Source organism: Dreissena polymorpha, chromosome 2 (genome assembly GCF_020536995.1).
Source record: "Dreissena polymorpha isolate Duluth1 chromosome 2, UMN_Dpol_1.0, whole genome shotgun sequence".
Lineage (NCBI taxonomy): Eukaryota > Metazoa > Mollusca > Bivalvia > Myida > Dreissenidae > Dreissena > Dreissena polymorpha.
In genome coordinates, this window is record NC_068356.1 from 40,750,987 (window position 1) to 40,773,031 (window position 22,045).

Genomic DNA, 22,045 nt, shown 5'->3' on the forward strand with positions numbered 1-22,045 from the left:
CGTCTGTGACAAAGCTCTAGTTATAATTGTCATTATTCAATCTCCTTGTATTGCCTAACGTTTTATTTCAATTTGCTATCCAGTCATTGTTTTTTGTCTGTCTGTTTGAGAGTAACCATCAATGATATATTTGATCTTGCATCAATTATGATTATGGAGAGCTTTGTTTCATGCAAGAGCATTGTATTTTGACAATTGCTTGGATATCCTATATACCTGACTTCATTATGCCCCCCTTCGAAGAAGAGGGGGTATATTGTTTTGCACAAGTCAGTCGGTCGGTCGGTCCGTCCGTCCACCAGATGGTTTCCGGATGATAACTCAAGAACGCTTAGGCCTAGGATCATGAATCTTCATAGGTCCATTCATCATGACTGGCAGATTACCACTATTGATTTTCAGGTCACTAGGTCAAAGGTCAAGGTCACAGTGACTCGAAATAGTAAAATGGTTTCTGGATGATAACTCAAGAATGCTTACACATAGGATCATGAAACTTCATAGGAACATTGATCATGACTGGCAGATGACCCCTATTGATTTTCAGGTCACTAGGTCAAAGGTCAAGGTCACAGTGACTCAAAACAGTAAAATGGTTTCTTGATGATAACTCAAGAATAATTAGGCCTAGGATCATGAAACTTCATAGATAAATTGATTATGACTGGCAGATGACCCCTATCGTTTTCAGGTCACTAGGTCAAAGATGAAGGTCACAGTGACAAAAAAAAACGTATTCACACTATGGCTGCCACTACAACTGACAGCCCATATGGCGGGCATGCATGTTTTACAAACAGCCCTTGTCATATTTTAAGATATTTTTATTTCCCCAATATTGTGTTTGCCCTGTCTGTTTGTTGGTTTGTTTGTTTGCGTCCGATGGAGCTGAACATTTTGAGTGTGAAAGGTCAAGGTCATCATTCAAGGTCAAAAGTCAAATATATGGGGGGCATAGTGTTTCACAAACACATCTTGTTTCATAAATAAAATGGCATCGAAACGGATTTATCATCCTTAATTCCTAACTATATCTACTACTTTATAGCATGTCGACCAAGAGCTACCTTTTGCCAGAAAATTACTCTGTTCATGTGAAAAAAATAATAATTCAAGATTAGTTATCTTGGTAAACATTCAGTTGTTGCAAATAAATTACTCCGAACATAGCTCTTTTTATGTATTTAACAGAAATGAAATAAGTGTAGCATATGTCGGAAAGTCAATATAGTAGATTGTGTTGACTATAGTGGCAACGTATATAGTCCTTTGTTTTCATGTCACATTAAGCAGTCGTAGCAACTACATTCAAACTATTAAACAGTTTATTTTTTCTGTTTAGATTTGAAACAACTACATGTATATTCATGTCTTATACCGTGTTTGTAACAACTGATGAGGCAATAAACCATTTATTATTAATATTATTAGTGTTGCTACTATTCTGTTTGTCAAAAAGTAAATGACCGAGGAATGTACTTCAGAATGTTTTGAAGAAAGAACAATTGCATGTACTTAAAACAGCTACACTTTCAAACACGAATGATTATGGGTAATACAGTACTTTGCTTTTACAAAATTTATAAAACATTGCTAGAAAACAATACAGTTGGGTAAATAGAAAGGAAGCATACAGCGTTCTGCAAACTTGTGTAAGGAAACAAGTGTGCTTATTGAAAAAAATGCACCAATTCAATAGACTTCAGGCAACAAAATAGTACTTAACTTAACAGTTAAGTTAACCCGGGTTGAAGTATTAAGCTCATTAAACATTTGCAAAACTTACTCCTCCGCTCCCCCCACCCCCACCCCCAAACAAAAATTCAATAAAATCAAACACATTTATTTTACAATGTAGATAAAAACGCGAAACAGTATGCTCTTAATTACAGTTGGCTCAACTTATCAACAAACGTAGTCACCAAAGTAGGTCATATATGTATATACATACAAATCGGTATTTAATGACGGATGTATCTTCTATCAGAAAAGTCTTCAGTACACGTTAATATTCCTGACTGTGTATCAAAACATTTTGTCAAAACAGCTCCATTTCCCCTACTTGGTTATTGTGAAGCGGACTAGAAATGAAAGGACATTCACTTTTAGTATAAATAATTACCTTTCGCTAAGATAAATATAAATTAATGTTATACAGTAACTTACACTAACACAAAACCATGCCAAGAACACAAATCAATTTGATACACAAACTACATTTTTCTGTGTGTTGCAAAATCCGATAACATAAGATAAATTAAACTAAAATAAGATCATGCAATACAAAATACACAATAAACTCAATATGAACTGTTGTTACGGTGTATTTTAACCGGTATCATACCTGTGCAGAAGCAACTTACATGTTCCAAGTTAACATACGCATATATGCCTTACTTTAAACAAAGGAATAAGGCGTATGGTTGTAGATATTATTTCTTGACATGAGACACAGAGGTTATAATTCGGGGCTTGGATTCGAAATTATTATTCCTAGACTTCCAGTCCAACGCTCTCCATTTAATCCAAGCAAATAAGAAATACCCTTGTTTATATTATACTTTGATATAATTAGTATTAGCATGCCGATATAAACGGTTAAAATTTTTGATAAATCAGGAAGCACAATTTGAAAAGAAATACTTGCAATTTTAGTATGTTTTTATAACACATATATCACAATAAAACAGATAAAAGCATACAAGCGAACTACAGCCTAATAAAATGTTTCATATTATGAACTATGTATGTAACAACTATTTGTTCACACTTCCTTAATTTTAAAGTTCTCACATAATTAGTTTGAATTTTAAAACTTACTTCAATGTATTAACACATTTTTAGGGGAGATGAATGGTCATTGATCCCATCGATGCTATTTTTAGATTGAAAAAAAAAACAACAAGAAAAAAAAAACAATGCATAACTTTTTCCAATTTATGTCAATATAAACACTAAGACATTAAACATTCGGAAGTATGAATACTTGTGTAAGCTCTAAAACATCTGGAACTTTATAAAAACATATTTGGTAGTCATACCACTAACCAACACCTACCATCCGAAACAACATGAACATGTGTTTCTTTAATCATAAGCACAATGGACATCTCAGGTGTCGAAATACATATATCAAAACGTTGAATATCAAGCTTAAAGATAAGTGCATAGCTTAATAAAGTGCTATTCTCATTTAACTTAAAAGTAAGCACAACTGAATACTGTAAAAACATGTTAACATTCCCTATTTTCTATTTTATTTTTACAGATCTAACTAAAAAGCCTGCAGAATAAATTGTATACCAATGTGCTAAAAAACATTCTGTCAATCATTCAAGTCACAACATCAACCTCCGCGAAGAGATTTGAATGGTTCCGAGCATAGCTCTTTATCAAATCCCAATCTCCACGCAGAGTTGTCGTTCCATGCTCGCATATACAATCTCGGCCATCACAAGAAACTCCTACCAGATTGGTAGTTTTTCTAATTATTATATTGGAAAAGTAGTATCATTTTCTTTTATATTTTGGAAATAGTGCAAAAGTTAAGGTTCACAATAAAAACCTATTAAAACAGTACAAATAACAACGGGAAAATTATTGTACCACGTGGCTCGGCTCTCATGACGTGGTTGGTTATGAAGGAAGGGATTTGATCAAGCTAAACTGATTTCAGTCAAATCTCTGCGCGGAGGTTGGTCAAAGCCTTGCCGTTATAACCAATCACGTAATGACAGCCGAGGCACGTGTTTCACGTTGTTTTTGTTTTATTATTAACCTAAACTTATACTCTTTTTTTCAAAATATAAAATACAATGGTACTACTGTTAACAATTCAATACTTAAAGAAACAAATAAAACCCGTCCAGATTTGGAACGATTTTCTTGTGAGGGCAGTGGTCATCGCGAGTAGTGCAGTTTGTCACGACATGTGTTCAAAAATGAAACTGATAAGAAAATAAATGCATACACACAACGAAAAATACGTTAGTATACAGAGTTTCGCAGCTATGTAATTAATTTTAAGAATATATTAATTGCTAAGCTTCCACCGTAAAGCTATACTGTATATAAGGTTTTAGTGCATAAGTAGCCTGGTGTTACTGTAAGCTCTTATTTGGAACTTATTTACTTAAGCTGTATTGCATAAATCCTAAGGCTTATTTGAAACGATATCGATCCGTTTCCTGGGACTAAAAACAGTACTTAATGTCTATGGGATGATCGAAAGAGATGTAAGCTGTATTTGGGGAGCGTACCTGTTTTCTTCAATTGTCAAGTTCAGTAAACAACGAGGTCTCATTCTATTCGTTATTTATAATAAGAACTATGAACTTATATATTTATCTTAAGTGTTAACTACTATCTCTTACCCTCCAAAGGAGCTCTGTGCGACCGTATGCCATGCAATTCCGAATGTTACCTGACTGATTTCACGACCGTTTATCACTGGTGCCATCTCTTTTGGAGATGCATTTATGAAGGAGCTTATATTACTTCGGGTTTATAAAAGAAAATCAAGCTTAACTTAGTTCGATTATTGTGTCGTTATTCCCATATTTGTCTCTGATAAATTTAAGGGAACATTTACTTGGAAAAAGTATATTTAATAATATTTTGAAGATTGATTCTAATATACGGTCCATATGTTTCACTTTTAAAATAAACCGTACAATGTAATGGTTCAAAACTAACATTTTGGTGTTAATGACCGGTATAAAAAAACAAGAAGTCGTATAAATTGTATCAACATTTATCAACTAATAGACCAGATTCTTAATTTGCATCTACACATTTCAAAGTCATACACGTATGTAGTATTATTGACGGCATCATTTTATTGCATATTTTCGTATTCGCATGATTTAATATAATTTGATAATTATATATAGCAAAACAAGTTTAGGCCTATGCGAACATTTAGATTGTTTTTATTCGAGCAATATAGCTCAATATAAAATTCCCACTAAATTTGCGTCCACGTCTTATTTATTACTAATGCATCCTTTTTCTTCCTATAAATGATTATAATTTTGATTTGGAATCAGATAGGTCTATAGTACTTCTTGAATGCTTTGCACTTTAATGAGTATACGTACAGCTCAATGTTCTTCCGGAAAAATCCACGTAGAAAAAAAAGTCCCAATTCTGTATTGAAAATCGAGTTCAAGCAACCTTATACATCGTTAAAAACACAATACCTGTTACCATCGACACCAATTTGCGCGTTTTTTGTTGAAAAGAAATGCTCTAACAAAAAGTTGATAAAAACCGAAATCCAACCGTAAGGCGATGTTTTAATTGACGATTCAAACTATCTTATCCGTCGATGTTGAACAATAGGTTAATTAGTAACAAGATCTTTCTTGCCGAGGATTCTTAAGAAAATTGATGCAAAATAAGCATATTTTCAAATTCGGAATACTCGGCGTTTTCAATTGGAAAAACGTACACATTTTCTTGATTCGTTGACATGTTTGAAACTTGGAATAATATCATTATTCTGCGAGCACACCATATCACGTAAGTGGTTTTAATTTGCGCAATAGGGCTATAGGGCTATATTTATGATCCGTTTGTGTTTATGTATGCCAGAAAATAGTTTATGCGGCTCATATTACCTATAAAAGTGCCGCCTGGAATCCACATCTCCATTTAGATAACTTTTCTAGTTTTCAACATAGTCATCATACATTTTTGGCAGCATATTTATTAGTACAAATTCTTTCGCATAAGGTGTATCAATATTACAAAATGTGTCTAAATTATACTGTCTGAACTTCTGACAAATCTCCAAAATTCCAATGTTTGCATCTAGTGTCTGACAATCTATTAGCCCATTTGAAAAGTTTCTATTGGTATCCATTAAAGTATATCTACATCAACTAGTAATACAGTTTTCCCTAATGAATAAGAAACCGGTTTCCAACCAATATCACCAGAAACGGCTGCATTTGGAGTCCGACATTCGGAAAGTACCGAGAAGCACTTTTTTACACTGTATTTATGCACGAATAGTAATCTTGACCCCAAATGGCTGAAGCATATGTAATAACAGGTAAAACAGTAAACTAATACAATTTTGTAAAAGCCTCATACGGGATACCTCCAAATACTGTCGTTTTTGCAATCAACATTCATAAGGCTCTATGAGCAGATTGTGATACAGTTTAAGCAGTTATTGAATAGACTAGATGCTAAATGTTAAAACTAGTCCCAGGCACTTGTACTGTGTAACATAGTTCAATGGTACATCACCAATCTTAAACACATATTTTGATTGAATAACAGATTGATTTCTGAATTGTACAATATTTGATTTGAGAGGATTTACACTCATACCATTACATTTACAACAAGAATTAATAGTGTTAACATGTTTTGTAAGTCTGTTTGTACACTATCATCTGCATAAAGCAAGATTTGAACATTCTCATCATCAATATCTACCCCTCTACACGTTGCTTTCAGTTTTTGTGCCGGGTCATTCATATAAAGGTTAAATAGTAACGTTGACAATGAACAACCCTGTTTTAAGCCCATATTAACAGTGAACCAATCAGTATTAAAGTTGTTATGTTTCACAGAGTACAAAGCATTGTGGTATTGTTACGTGCTAAGTGACTTTAACAAGACTGAGATTCACGCTGGCTAAGGATATATAATATTATCGCCTGGCTGTTTTACCAGTGTGATTAGAGACAAAGGATTTGGAAACAAGGATTGGTGCATATAATTAATCACAGTAGAACTCAACAAAACAAGGTCAATGTAACAAGCTAATAAATAAGAACAACGGACGAGCCCTTCTGAAACTTTGGATGAGCCTAGTCTGAGACTATGGATGAGCCTGGTCTGAAACTATGGATGAGCCTAATCTGAGACTATGGATGAGCCTAGTCTGAACCTATGGATGAGCCTAGTCTGAAACTATGGATAAGCCTGGTTTGAGACTTTGGATGAGCCTGGTCTGAGACTATGGATAAGCCTGGTTTGAGACTATGGGTGAGCCTAATCTGAAACTATTTGCGTAGACGAACGTCAAAACTTAAACTGTTAGCGTTCGATATAGACTGATGCTTTTCCACCTAGGTTAACTCAGCAGGCAAGCCCTAACTAACAACTATTTCTGTCACTTTTCCGACCACAATGTAGAATTACTCAATAGACAGAAAGCTACAGTTATTTACCTAATAATATTCGATGTGTACGCATTGAGAAACAACTTCGGACTCATTCTAATGCAGAGAAGCCACTGCTTATATACAGACAAGTCACGTGATACCCAAGACGCAACTATTCTACAAAAGGGGTAGAAACTAATTAACTTCAACCTAATGAAACAGCAATGAGATACTGTTAAACAATGTTCAATTCACATTAGTGAGTAACCAATTACAGTCATGCAATTAAAAGTTATATTGTAAGGCAATAATGCAAATTGTTTTATTAATATTAGAATAAAAATATATGTATTACCCACATTGAGAAACGATGCCGTATAAAGCAAATGGTTACACTCAACTATTGTAAAAAGAACTGAATAAAGATTATTATTTGCTTGATGATTATCTCACACTTTTTCCTAAAACTTTCACTGATAACAGTCGCTACCATTTTCTTGATCCCGGGTGGCAATGGTGTCGTGGCATTTCTCTTTATAGGCGCTGCTTCTAAGCTATCTTTTTCAATCCCTGTGCGCGGTGACGACATTGGCGTCTTCAGGGCCGCATTAGCATTGTCATCCAACTCCTTCAACGCTGCTTGTTCATTTTCAACTCTCAATTTTTTATCATTTCCATCAAACCGTTCCTCATTCTCCACATTTAATCTACTTCAACACGTGGATCCTCTCCAATACTGCACGTACTCATTGCATCCTCCGACTTCTTCTTATCGGCCTTCTTATCGATGCCGTGCTGAAGTTTTAGGTGTTTTTGCAAATAATTCTGCTTTTTAAACACCTTATCACACAACCCGCATATCACATTCTCCTAAGTCTTAGCGCATCTTACCAAGTTATCTTCGAACTTCCTCCAGCTGGAATCAATGTTCTACACATTGGATAGAGATGTTTTCGTGGGGTTGTTTTGGTTTTCGCCATTTCGGTCATGTTTTCACAAAAAATTGAGATTACATCATCTTTAGCCCAAACAGGAGGTTTCCTCTTTCGTCCATGAAACGAAACCTCTAATCTATCATCTAACTCATCTACACATTAATTGCTCTCAGCTGTACCTTTAGCTCGATCAAACTGATCATCAAATTCATCGACCATGTTACTTTCTGAACTAGGCTCAATATCTATCCTGCTATCTACATTACCATCAAACTTATCCTCTCCTACTAATACGTGCTGTACGCTAAGTCAAAGCCTATAACAATGTACTGTTTGATTAGTCATATTTCTGCCGCAATCTACTTCATATACGACATCTGACAACTTCCGAATAACCGTATAGGGGCCCCTCCAGAACGATACCAGTTTTGACGACATCCCTAATTTCTTCACCGAAAAATATACTAGAACTTATCTCCTTCTTTGAAGGTCTCATTATTTGTCCTCATATCATGTATTCTCTTTTGACGTTGCATTGCGTTTTCGGTATTTTGCAGGACCATCTGATGTGCCGTCTCAAGCCTCTCCTGTAATTCCCATACCCATTTGTTCACGGGGATTGATTTTTCTTCTCTTGGTAGCTCAAACGCTAAGTCAAGAGGAGTACAAACTTTTCGTCCTAACATAAGTTTGTTTGGGGTCATGCCAGTGGTCTCGTGTTCTGAACTTCGATAAGCCATCATCACGTATGGTATCTGATCATCCCAGTTTGTCTGGTTTTCGTTGACATATGCAGACAACATGGTTGTTAATGTTCTATTGAACATTTCAACCACACCATCCGATTGGGGATGGTATGGCGTTGTCCTTGCCTTCACGATACGCAACAGCTGACACATTTCATGGTACAGTTTCCCTTCGAATTGTCTCCCCTGATTCGAATGAATAATGTTTGGTTTTCCGAACCGTGTCACTACTTCCTCTACAAGAATTTTAGCGACCGTCGCGGCCTCGATATCGTTCATGGGGAAACATTCCGTCCACTTTGTGAAGTAGTCTGCTATGACTACAATTTACCGGTTTCCGCGTTCTGTTTTGGCAACTCTCCTGAAATATCAATAGCTATCTACTCCATAGGATTGCCACTTCGGACGATTGGCATCGGTGCCTGTTTCGTGCGGTTTGGTCCTTTTCGTTTTGCACACGTTAAACATCCCGCAATATATGTACGCATATCAGTTCGTAGACCGGGCCAGTAATACTGCTGTTGTATTTTATCAAGTGTTTTCTTCATACCCAAGTGTCCCGAGATCGAATATCGTGAGCATATTCGGGCACTTTCCGTCTGTATGCCATAGGTATGACCTTTTGTACAATATTCTCGTTGGTCGATTGAATGGGTCTCCAATTGCTAACCAAAATTCCATCATGCAAGTATAGAGTTTTAAACTGATTCCACATTGACTTCTAATAATGATTCCCTGAGGCAACGTAACGGAAAGGTGGTTTTGACTTAAAATTATCATTTTAATTATATTATATATATATATAATTATATACTTGGAATTAAAATTATAGTTTTCACATCTTGGTCTCTAGCTTGAATTTCCTTTAGATCGTTCGTTTCTATGTCCTGCGTCACAGCTGTTACTCGTATTATCTTGGCTGGTTCGGAGTCATGTTCATCCACGGTATTTACACTTCCTGATAGTCCGCACTGACGACAGGGAATATTACTCAGCCCATCGGCGTTTCCATGCTTTCGTCCCGGACGATGCTCGATCTCTAAATCAAAGGCTGAGAGCACCTCCAGCCAACGAGCATTTTGCCCCTCTGGGTTTTTCAGCCGCAAAAGCCATCTCAGAGAACCATGATCAGTCCTTACGAGAAACTTTCGATCGTACAAATAGTGCCTAAATATTTCACAAAGTATACCAATGCAAGCATTTCTTTTCTCGCCACACAGTATCTCTTCTCTGTCTTCGACAATGTGCGGCTAGCGTAAGCGATGACTTTCTCCCGACCGTCGACCTTTTGTGAAAGAACGGCTCCAATTGAGTTGTCACTAGCATCTGTATCTAGGACAAACGGCACGCTTAAGTCCGGGTGAGCGAGAACAGGTGACGTGGTAAGTTTTCCCTTTAACGTGTTGAATGAAGTCTCTGCAGCTTGTTTGTCTTTGTCGGTAAGCTTATACAAGGGGTTTGCTATTTCAGAACAAACCTGAACGAACCGTCTGCAATAACTACAGAGATCTAGGAATGATCTTATCTCTGTTACACTTCTAGTGGTGGGCAAGTTCTTTAGGCATTCTGTCTTTTTAAGGTCGTTGCTCACGCCTGAGCTATTTATGACATTCCCTAGGAAATTTTTCGTTCTCTTGAATAAATGGCATTTCTGTGGCTTAAGTTTCAATCCTGCCGATTCGAACCGACGGAACACCAGATCTAGGTTTGCTACCATCGCTTTGAAAGTCTTTCCGGTCACTATTATGTCGTCGAGGTGACGAGGCATATCTTCCAGTGGAGTCCTGCTAAAACGATTTCCATTAAGCGCGTAGCAGGCGCGTTGCAAAGACCAGACGGCATGAAATTAAATTCAAATAGGCCTCTTCTAGTCGCAAATGCCGTTTTGGGTTTGTCTTGCGCGGACATCTCAACCTGTCAGTACCCCGCATGAAAACCAGGTCGCGTAAACGCCCTTTGGTGGGGGCAATCCCTCTTTAAATGTTTGTCTGATCAATAAATAAAACATTTCAGATAAGCGATAGGCGGGGTCTGCCAGACTTTGAATAGGTTTGGATGTGCTGAGACGGTTGCCTATATTCTTGTCTTTTATCCGAGAAAACATTTCTCGGACGTTTGCTCCTCTAATCTATATTTTCTGCAAACCTTTTATTGTGTTTCGCATTTCATTCATCTCTTTCGTGCCTTGCTGACAACGTTGAACCCTGTAGAACGACTCAAGTTCGACGGGATGTCGTACAGCATCATTGAGATCTACAGGTCTGGATTGCTTAATTTTCATGTGCATTTCTGATTTTACTAGTGCGTCTACAAACTGTTCCATTGCGAGCGTCTCCTTTACGTCTTGGGGCGCTTTTGGATAGGCCAGGTTGGTCAGTATGTGAATGTCCTGGTTGCGCAATGGTTTCTGTCGCTCGTTGCTGCCGCTCTTTAAGCTGCACTCTGTACAACTCAGTTTGATTAGGCGGAGCTAATCTCTCTTCAAGCGTCCGCACCAAGTCTTCATACGTTGCATAAGATGCTAAGTTCCCATACACTCCCTGTGCCTGACCCCTCAGGGACACAGATAGATACATTGCTTTTTGGTCACTGTCCCAACCGTTGAGATTTCCACAGGCTTCAAAATGCGCCTTGTAGTCGGCCATTGCTCCGACCCCATCGTATGTGGCTGGCTTAACCTTCCCCCCATAGTTTGTAGTAGTTGGGGGCTCGTCCTTTGATGTTCGACTGGCTGGTTCCCTGTGTGACATATGTGATTCAGGTTTCCGCTGGGTAACAAATCTATCAAGCATGTTGTCTTTTATCTGTTCAGTTTGACAAACCATGCCCATCCTGGACTGGCGTCTTGGGCAGTAGCCTCCTTCGTTTTGGAGAAGAACCGAGCATCGGCGTCGCTGCTGACATTTTCTTCTCAGACTTTATACCATCCCTTTATGAGTAAACTTCCGGTCTGCCACGTTCTATATTTGTTTTGAATGGCGTCGATGCCAACATATTGAGTATCATGCTGGGTTCATCAATCTCATGCTGCATCCTATTTATCTCATGTTCTAGCTAGTTGCAAGTTATACAGCTCTCGTCTTAACATGCTTTTTTCAACTTAAATTTCAAGCTCTAATTCTTGGTTCCGACTAATGTCCATGATCGGGTCGTGAATAAGCGAATGCCCAATGACGTTCTAATGTGTCCCCCGTTGGGCGCCAAAATTTGTAACGTGCTTAGTGACTTTAACCATACTGAGATTCATGCTGGCTAAGGATATATAATACTTTCGCCTGGCTGCTTTATCGGTGTGATTAGAGACAGAGGATCTGGAAACAAGGCTTGGTGCATATAATTAATCACAGTAAAAATCAACAAAACCGGGTCAATGTAACAAGCTAATTAATATGAACAACGGACGACCCAGTTCTGAAACTTTGGATGAGCCTGGTTTGAAACTATGGATGAGCCCAGTCTGAAACTATGGACGAGCCTTGTCTGAGACTATGGATGGCCCTAGTCTGAAACTATGGATGAGCCTAGTCTGAAACTATGGATAAGCCTGGTTTGAGACTTTGGATGAGCCTGGTCTGAGACTATGAATGAGCCTTATCTGAAACTATGAATGAGCCTGGTCTGAAACTATGGATGGCCCTAGTCTGAAACTATGGATGAGCCTGGTTTGAGACTATGGATGAGCCTGGTTTGAAACTATGGATGAGCCTAGCCTGAACCTATGGATGAGCCTGGTCTGAAACTATGGATGAGCCTGGTTTGAGACTATGGATGAGCCTGGTTTGAAACTATGGATGAGCCTGGTTTGAAACTATGGATAAGCCTGGTCTGAGACTATGAATGAGCCTCATCTGAAACTATGGATGAGCCTAATCTGAAACTATTTGCGTAGACGAACGTCAAAGCTTAAACTGTTAGCGTTAGTTATAGACTGTCGCTTTTACATCTAGGTTTTCAGAGCAGGCAAGTCCTTACTAACAACTAGTTCTGTCACTTTTCCGACTACCATGTGTTATTACTCGGTAGACAGAAAGCTACAGTTATTAACCTAATAATAGTCGATGTGTATGCCTTAAGAACCAACTTCGGTATCATTCTAATACAGAGAAGCCACTGTTTATATACAGACAAGTCACGTGATACCCTAGACGCAACTATTTTACAACATGGGTAGAAACTAATTTACTTCATCCTCATGAAACAGCAATGAGATACTATTAAACAATGTTTAATGTTTAATTCACATTAGTGAGTTACCAATTATTGTCATGCAGTAAAAAGTTATATTGTAAGGCAATAATGCAAATTGTTTTATTAATTTCAGAATAAAAATATATGTATTACCCACATTGAAATGCGAGTGTCCAATCTATAAATTAATCATCCGAATAACTGTAAGAGAAACGATGCCGTATAAAGCAAATGGTTACACTCTACTATTATAAAAAGAACTGATCGTAGGCAAGCAATTTCGCTACATTATATTGACTTGACAGCATTTGCATATTAAGTGATTTGGCACATTAAAATTAAAGCGCGACCTTGAATATCTGTCACTTGAACTTTATGAGTGCGCTTATTCCCACTCATATGATTTTATTTTAATAAACCAAACACGCATGCTTCAGACAAAAATACACTTTCGTTAATTTCGCGAACAAATACATTTACTGTTTAAAAATGTGAATGCAACCATTTGAATACTTGGAATAACGTATTTGTTAATAACACACATGTATATTTTGCACTTTTTTCATAAACCTATAACGGAGGATTCCGGAGTGTCTCACGATTTTCAACTTTAGCGAATCGTTACGATTTCAGACCGTGTTAATTTTGATACACAAGTTTCGCATTAAGTGTTCAGTGTTAAGTAAAGAATGTATATTTTGTTTCATTTTAGATATTGAACGTAATCGTATTTAATTGACAACTTTGAATCACGGACTCTAGATTACACGGATAAGAAACGGGACCGTTACGCCAAATATCTTGTTGTGTCTAAGTCACGTGACTGTGTCGTAACTATCGATCTTTTATCGAAGCGCCGAGGTTATAAATTTGATGTACCCAATCACGTATTTTGTTAAATTATAGTTTCATTTCTAGGCCGATTTTGACAAATTATATATCATTAGAAAGCTTACTTAACGTAGTTTTCAGATATATAAATATATATCAAGTTTTTCTTCTGATTTCGGCAGCCCGGCGAGTTATAACTTTAACTTTTGCAAATATCATACCGTTTTGGAGTTTTAGAAGCTAGATTTACGGTTGACATGTTCGTACTTTATACCGATTTGTAGCGTTTATATTTGGAGTTCAGTTTTAAAAATAACATCTTGCTTAGGAGAATAGAATTCTGTATATGATAAAAAAAGAAAGAAAAAAAAGCGCGCGTTCGTAACGCACTGAACTGATGCTACGGTCTTGGCGATTATGCTTTTGTTTAGAAACCGGCCATTTAATTTCCTTTGCCATATTATTATATTTTATGGAATATATTGTAGTATTTTGTTCACGAAACATATCAATAAAGCTTATTATAAATGAATCTTAATAAATTAACGATTTCAGCTCTTGTTTATAACACAGAAAGGGTGTTAAATTTATGATGAAACAGCGTATATAGCGGACCCTCTTATTAACCATCATGATATGGATGTGTCATTTGCATTTAATAAAAATATTTCAAAATTATATATGAATAACCACCGGATTCACTGCCAGACGGTTAAATACAAGTTCAAAATCAATATGAAATAAATGCTCATTTTTACAACGGATTTTTCATCAACTCCCGATAATATGTATAAGAAACGTTTCTGATAGTCAGTCTGCCGTTAACTCATTTATTTTGATTACGCTATTTCTCTCTAAAGCATTTATGATTATATTTAAGTTTTACAAAGCAGTTTAGTTTAGTGTGCGGCTTTTATAATTTATATTATAGAAAAGAGCATGATACATCGTTACAAATATAGTATTTCACTGACGTAATCCGCTATAATTGCGATCTGCTTGTCGGAGTTTTCTAATCACTAGACCACGTGACTATGTGGGCGGAGCGATCGATAATTTGGCGACTGGTCAATTGGCATGTTATTTTAAACTAATTGTTGATAAGCTGATAATAATCTTGAGAACAAGTCACCCAGATCATTAAACCGTAGCATAGCGGTTTTTACCAATATATGAATGAGATAACGTAAATATTAAACTTAACAAATTTCAAAGGAAATATTTTCTAATGACATCTTCACTAATTGCACATGCAGGTAAAAGTACATAAACGCTGTATGTATTATGTGCAGCAAATTTGAATATTTAAACTTCATGAAATAAAAAAAAGTATAATATATTTGTCGTTGTTTTAATTTTTGTTTGTTTCCGTTCTTATTATGTCAAAAAACCGACATTCACAATATGTCGATGTAATCGCAATTCATATGTTCATTTATAAATGAAATAATTAATTCGATGTTTTTCTCACATTTCCACCAAAATGCATGGCTTATTGATACTTTTGTTTGATCATCCAAGTCTTACAACTTACCGGTTAATAAGTAAGGAACAATTAATTTGTTTAGAAACAACTGTAGACAAACACTCAACAAATCAACTTTTATTATGTTATTAAGGTACCATGTCTGTTAAACGTTTGTAATTATTCACAGATTGATACTTGGATTTGTTATGATCTGCTATAATGATTGACAGTTTTACCTTTAATTTTCATTAACAATTTTATGATTTAAGCCGCATATCACACCTTTAACAAACAGTAATGATTGTCAGTAAGTTGCACCGTTTGAGTTCCATTAACAAGTATATGATCAAAGCCACAGGTCACACCTTTAACAAACTGTAATGATCGTCAGTCAGTTGTACTTTTAATTTACATTAACAAGTATATGATCAAAGCCACATGTCACACCTTTAACCGAACAGAACAGAACAGAACAATACTTTATTACTCCCAGGTATACATAGATACAACATGGGGAACATATAATATACACAGTACAAAATACATTGTTTGTTTCCGGTTCAAGTACGGGACATTTTGGTATAGGGGGAAGTCATATTTATATAAGCAGTTTGAATCACTTAACAGTTTTAACAGTTACATTGATTGTTTGTTAGTTTTAAATTAAGTTCGCAAAATGGGAGAGATAAAAATTAACATTGGTTTTCAATAATAGCATTTGTGCTTAAACAATAATTTAGTAATAATAATAGTAATTAAATAATAATAATAATAATAATAATAGTAATAATAATAGTAATAATAATAATAATAATAGTAGTGATAATAATAATAGTAGTAGTAATAATAATAATAATAATAATAAATATTATTATGATAAAAAAAATAATAATAATGATATTGATAATAATACGCATAAGAATCATGCATGCACAGAATAACCCTATACATTATCATCATTTACATGAAACGATTTCATAATCAAGATATTCACATTCACAATCTCGTGTATTTTAAGCAGTGTCATAGTCATTGGTAATATACATCAACATAATGTTAGGAATAATTTAACAATAGATAATGTAAGTATACATACATAAATGCTATTCATTGTTCATCAGAGAAGAAACATCACACAATTATTAACGTGATAAATAACAGTGTTTTATTTACTGGTGTATGGTACGTCTACATAGATTATAATTGTAAGTGTTTATAGAGTCGATGCGGATCATTTCGTGGAATAGCCTCATTTGCGGACTATAGTAAATCACAGGTGACGTCACTGCACTACTGCAGTATTTAACATACGGGTCTTTGCGACCTAGTTTGAGACCGTGTACAGTTAAAAGTTATGGATCACCTCGTGTGATTTTTATCGGTTTAGACAGACGCGTGTTTTTAACAGATGTCGGTGCAAAATTAATTGGATATCACCCGCGAATTGAGGTAAGCCATTTAATAGTTGGAGAGTAAGTAATATATCATGCTTTAAAGTTATACAGTAGGCGTTCGATAAACTTGCATCGTGAATAATTAAAGCAAGTGAGTTCGGAGGCATTGGCGTTTTGTGGTTGTTGTTTTTCGAAGATATAAAACTCAATGCAATAGTCTAATGCCTGATAAATTTCTTCATTATAATTCTGCTAAATTTCGAAAGCTCTTTCATTTCTAATATTGATGACGGCGTCATGATTTCGTTAAATGTTGCATGCCTTTCTATTTGGTTTCCTAAATATCGATGCCGTTCGTTATCAAAATAAGGGCATGTCATTAAATAGTGTTTTTCAGTAGCTATTTCGTGTGTGTTACATAGGTTGCAAAGACGATCATGGAATGGAATGCCTTCATAGCGGCCAGTTTCTACAGGGAGGAGGTGGTTGGCAGTGCGGAATCTAAAGATACTTTGGGACTCATCGGGATGAATTTTAATCAGGTAAGGCTCAAACTCATGGTTACTTTTATAACTGCTGTAGATGCGCCCTTTGTTGCTTATTTGTAGTTCAGCGTTCCATGATTGCTTAAATTGATCAATTAGTGTTTGTTTTATTTGTATGTGGATGTTGTTTTGTGTAATTTGTGTTTGGTTTTGCCAGATGTCTGGTCTTCCAACAGATGTAAGGATTTCTTTAATTTTATTTAACCATTTGAAATTTAAATTTGGTTGTGACAACATATGTTGGTAAGTTAGTAAAGATATTTTGCTTTCTTTGCCTGTTATAAGTCTATTCCAAAAGGAGATCATTTTTGTTTTAATATTAATGCTTAAAGGGTAGCGTCCTAGTTCACCATATAGAAAGTTGATTGGTGTTGACCGACGGGCTTTTGTGATTTTTCTCATGAAATCTTTGTGAACCTGTTCTAATATTTCTAAATTTTCATATCCAAATATTTCTGAGCCATAGGTAAGAATGGGTAGAACAGTATGATCAAAGAGTTTAAAAGCTAAGTCGATAGGTAAATTTGCATTGTTAACACGAGTCCAAAGAAGGTGCATGGCTTTTGAGGCTTGTTCTTTTACATGTTTGCGGGCGTTTAAGAAGGATCCATTACTAGAGAATGTGACGCCAAGATAGTGATAAGTTTTTGTTATTTCAATTGTGTTATTTCCACATTTAAAATTAAAGTTCCTTGTTTGTCTAGCGCCAAAGATAATAACTTTTGTTTTTGTAATATTAATATTTAGGTACCAGTTTTTGCAATAATTATGAAACGTGTTAAGGCTGTTTTGCAGGTCAGAGGCACTACTTGAGACAATGACGGTGTCATCTGCATACAATAGGACCAGAAGCTTAAGCCACAATATTGCAGTATCTGGGTTGATAAGTTCAACCCCAACAGATCCATTTATATGCAGGTATGAATGAAGGTCATTTAAGAAAAGCGAGAAAAGTACTGGTGATAAATTTTCTCCTTGCCTTACTCCTATTTCTGACAAAAAGTACTGGGAGCATTCTCCATTTAGGGAAACGCATGATTTTATGTTACTGTACATATTTAAAAGGACTCTGAAAAAGTTGCTATTAATTTGCGTGCCTAGTACTTTATGCCAGAGGCCAGCTCTCCACACTTTATCGAACGCCTGCGAAAAATCAATGAAGGCGCAGAAAAGTTTTTGTTTGCGTTTTTTAATTATCTCTATTAATGCATGAAGGGTGAAAATATGGTCTGCGCAAGAGTAACCCTTACGGAAGCCAGCTTGATTTTCCTCTAAAATGTTATTTAATTCAAGAAAAGTGTTTAGTCTTTGGTTCAAAATTGAGGTAAACAATTTGCCCATACAGCTGAGCAGTGTTATGGGCCTATAATTGCTCGGTTCAGTTGGGCTCCCTTTGTTTTTAAAAATTGGGATTATAGTGCCTTCAAGCCAGGATAGTGGGATGATACCTGTTTGTAGGACACAGTTGAACAATTTAGTGTAGAAAGGGAGCAAGATATCTTTTGTTGATTTGATGTATTCATTTAATATGTGATCGGAAGGACTAGGTGCTTTTGAATTTTTCAGTTTTAGTATACATTTGCAAATTTCATCCTGGCTTATTTCCATATTTAAAAATTCATTTGTGTTGGGTATATCTTCTATATCATTGTTGAAACGGTTATCGTCTATTGAATTTTTATTTATCTCTTTGAAGTGTTCGTGAAAAGATTCAAGTGGTGGAGAGCTGGATTCTTTTGTTTTTGGTTTGAGACCCCTAATGAACTTCCAGTATTTTTTAGGGTTTTTGTCATTCATTTCACGTAATTTAGCACTGGTGCTTAGTTTTTCTTTATTAACATAAAATTTGATAGTCCTTTTATAATGATTGCTGGCATGTTTCAGACTTAATTTATTATCACAATTTTTATACGCCCGTATAAAATACGGGACGTATTATGTGAAACCCCGCGGCGGGCGGCGGGCGGCGGGCGGCGGGCGGAAGGCATCACTTTGTCCGGACTCTAATTCAAATTGTATTCATCCGATCTTCACCAAACTTGGTCAGCAGTTGCATCTAGTTGATATCTAGGCCAAGTTCGAATATGGGTCATGCCGGGTCAAAAACTAGGTCATAGGGTCAATAAGTGCATTTTCAAAGGGGCCACTTTGTCCGGACTCTATTTCAAATTGTATTCATCCGATCTTCACCAAACTTGGTCAGCAGTTGCATCTAGTTGATATCTAGGCCAAGTTCGAATATGGGTCATGCCGGGTCAAAAACTAGGTCATAGGGTCAATTAGTGCATTTTCAACGGCGCCACTTTGTCCGGACTCTAATTCAAATTGTATTCATCCGATCTTCACCAAACTTGGTCAGCAGTTGCATCTAGTTGATATCTAGGCCAAGTTCGAATATGGGTCATGCCGGGTCAAAAACTAGGTCATAGGGTCAATAAGTGCATTTTCAAAGGGGCCACTTTGTCCGGACTCTATTTCAAATTGTATTCATCCGATCTTCACCAAACTTGGTCAGCAGTTGCATCTAGTTGATATCTAGGCCAAGTTCGAATATGGGTCATGCCGGGTCAAAAACTAGGTCATAGGGTCAATTAGTGCATTTTCAACGGCGCCACTTTGTCCGGACTCTAATTCAAATTGTATTCATCCGATCTTCACCAAACTTGGTCAGTAGTTGCATCTAGTTGATATCTAGGTCAAGTCCGAATATGGGTCATGCTGGGTCAAAAACTAGGTCAAAGGGTCAATTAGTGCATTTTACTTTGTCCGGACTCTAATTCAAATTGTATTCATCCGATCTTCACCAAACTTGGTCAGCAGTTGCATCTAGTTGATATCTAGGCCAAGTTCGAATATGGGTTATGCCGGGTCAAAAACTAGGTCACAGGGTCACTTAGTGCATTTCAAGCATTAAGCATGGTGTCCGCTCTCTAATTGAATTAGTTTTTTTCCAATCTTCACCAAACTTGGTCAGAAGTTGTATCTGGACAATGTCTAGGTCAAGTTCGAATATGGGTCATGCCGGGTCAAAAACTAGGTAACGGGGTCACTAAGTGCATTTCAAGCATTTAGCATGGTGTCGGCTCTCTAATTGAAGTAGTTTTCATCCGATCTTCACCACATTTGGTCAGAAGTTGTGTCTAGACAATATCTAGGTCAAGTTCAAATATGGGTCATGTCAGGTCAAAAACTAGATCACGAGGTCACTTAGTGCATTTCAAGCATTAAGCATGGTGTCCGCTCTCTAATTGAAGTAGTTTTCATCTGATCTTCACCAAATTTGGTCAGAAGTTGTGTCTAGATGATATGTAGGTCAAGTTCAAATATGGGTCATGGTAAAGTTATCAAGTTGTCCAAAACCTTCAAACGGGCGTATCTTGTGACAGTTTGGCACTCTTGTTATTAATATTGTATTTGGCTTTTGCTTCATGATATTGATTTCTTGATTGGTGACATTTGGACCCAAACCATGGTTTATTGTTGGGATAATTGTTTCTATAATTTAGATTTTGGTTTATAAATGTTTTTGAGGAGGCATTTTCAAAGATGTTTTGCAATTCATGTGTGATATAGTCCAATGTTTGTTGTGATTGAGGGTATGTATTTAGGCTCAGATATAACTCCTCTAATTGGGGTTTGTTAATGTTAATTATAAATTGGTCTTTTTGGTCTTGTTTCCAGGTAGGGCAGCTAGAATTGTTAGTGTTTACTGGTTTTTTGCTTTGGGGTTGTACGGTAGAGATGTCCCATGATAGCACATTGTGACCATCTGAGAATAAAGGGTCAGTTTCTATAATTTCGAAGTCTGTTATATAATTGAAGCTCTCTGCAGTTGCCAACACATAATCAATGACTGATTTGTCCCTGAAAGTAAACGCGCCAATTGTTTCATCCTTAAATAATCTGCCATTTATGATGAACATATTATTGTTTTTACACATATCAAGCAGTAGGAAACCATGAGTGTTTGTACGTTTGTCCAAAGAGTTTCTATTTAGGGGGACAGAAAGGTTTTCAAGTAAAGTATGTTTGTACAGGTCATTTTCGAGGTCAACATCTATTCCAAAAAGTTTATTAGTGTGGGGATCAGGAAGAATGAAATCTTTAAGTGTCCCTACTCTACTGTTCGCATCTCCAGCTAGGAATACATATTTATTATTATTACAATATGAGGACAGTTCTTCTTCAAGTATATTCAATTCATCGGGAGAGTAAAAACGCGAATTTTCAGGAGGTATATAAATCGATCCTAGTATAAGGTCTTGGTCAAATCCAGTAATTGTATTATCAATTTTTAGCCATAGAACATAATCTGTGGAATTTGGTAAGACATTTACATGTGAAGAAATACTTTCTCTTACATAAACGCCAATGCCTCCGGATTTTCTTTTATATTCTTTAGAGCGGTGCTTATGAAAGAAGATAAAATTTTGAATGTCCAGAATGTCGGTTTCATCAGCATGAGTTTCAGAGACACAAAATAAATCATAATTGTTAATAAAGTTTTGAAATTCAGGTATAAACAGTCTTTTTCCCAGTCCACTAACGTTTAAGCAACCTAATTTAATGTTACTGTTTTTCAGGATAGAGGCACAGTGTCTTCCCCCGGGGTCCTAGTGAGCTCCGCCCCGGTTTGGTGTGTTCCTGGATCCAGAAGTGTCCCATGGGCTGTAATGATAGAGTAAATGTCGACTGCGTATATATATTTCAAAATCATCCAGCATTTTTACAAACCTTTACAGCATATCTATAGTATAGTGAGCATTGCACAGTGTTTTTTATTTTGAAAAAGAAAAAAAAACAGTGTTTTTTCG

General features: G+C 36.3%; 1 long non-coding RNA gene across 1 annotated transcript; it reads left to right on the forward strand.

Annotated features, from left to right (window-relative positions):
* The first annotated feature begins 19,194 nt into the window (after nucleotides 1-19,194).
* On the forward strand, nucleotides 19,195-20,412 carry LOC127866729 (uncharacterized). Its single transcript, XR_008043084.1, has 2 exons — nucleotides 19,195-19,653; nucleotides 19,810-20,412. It is a non-coding gene; the product is annotated as an uncharacterized LOC127866729 (long non-coding RNA).
* Nucleotides 20,413-22,045: the final 1,633 nt, after the last annotated feature.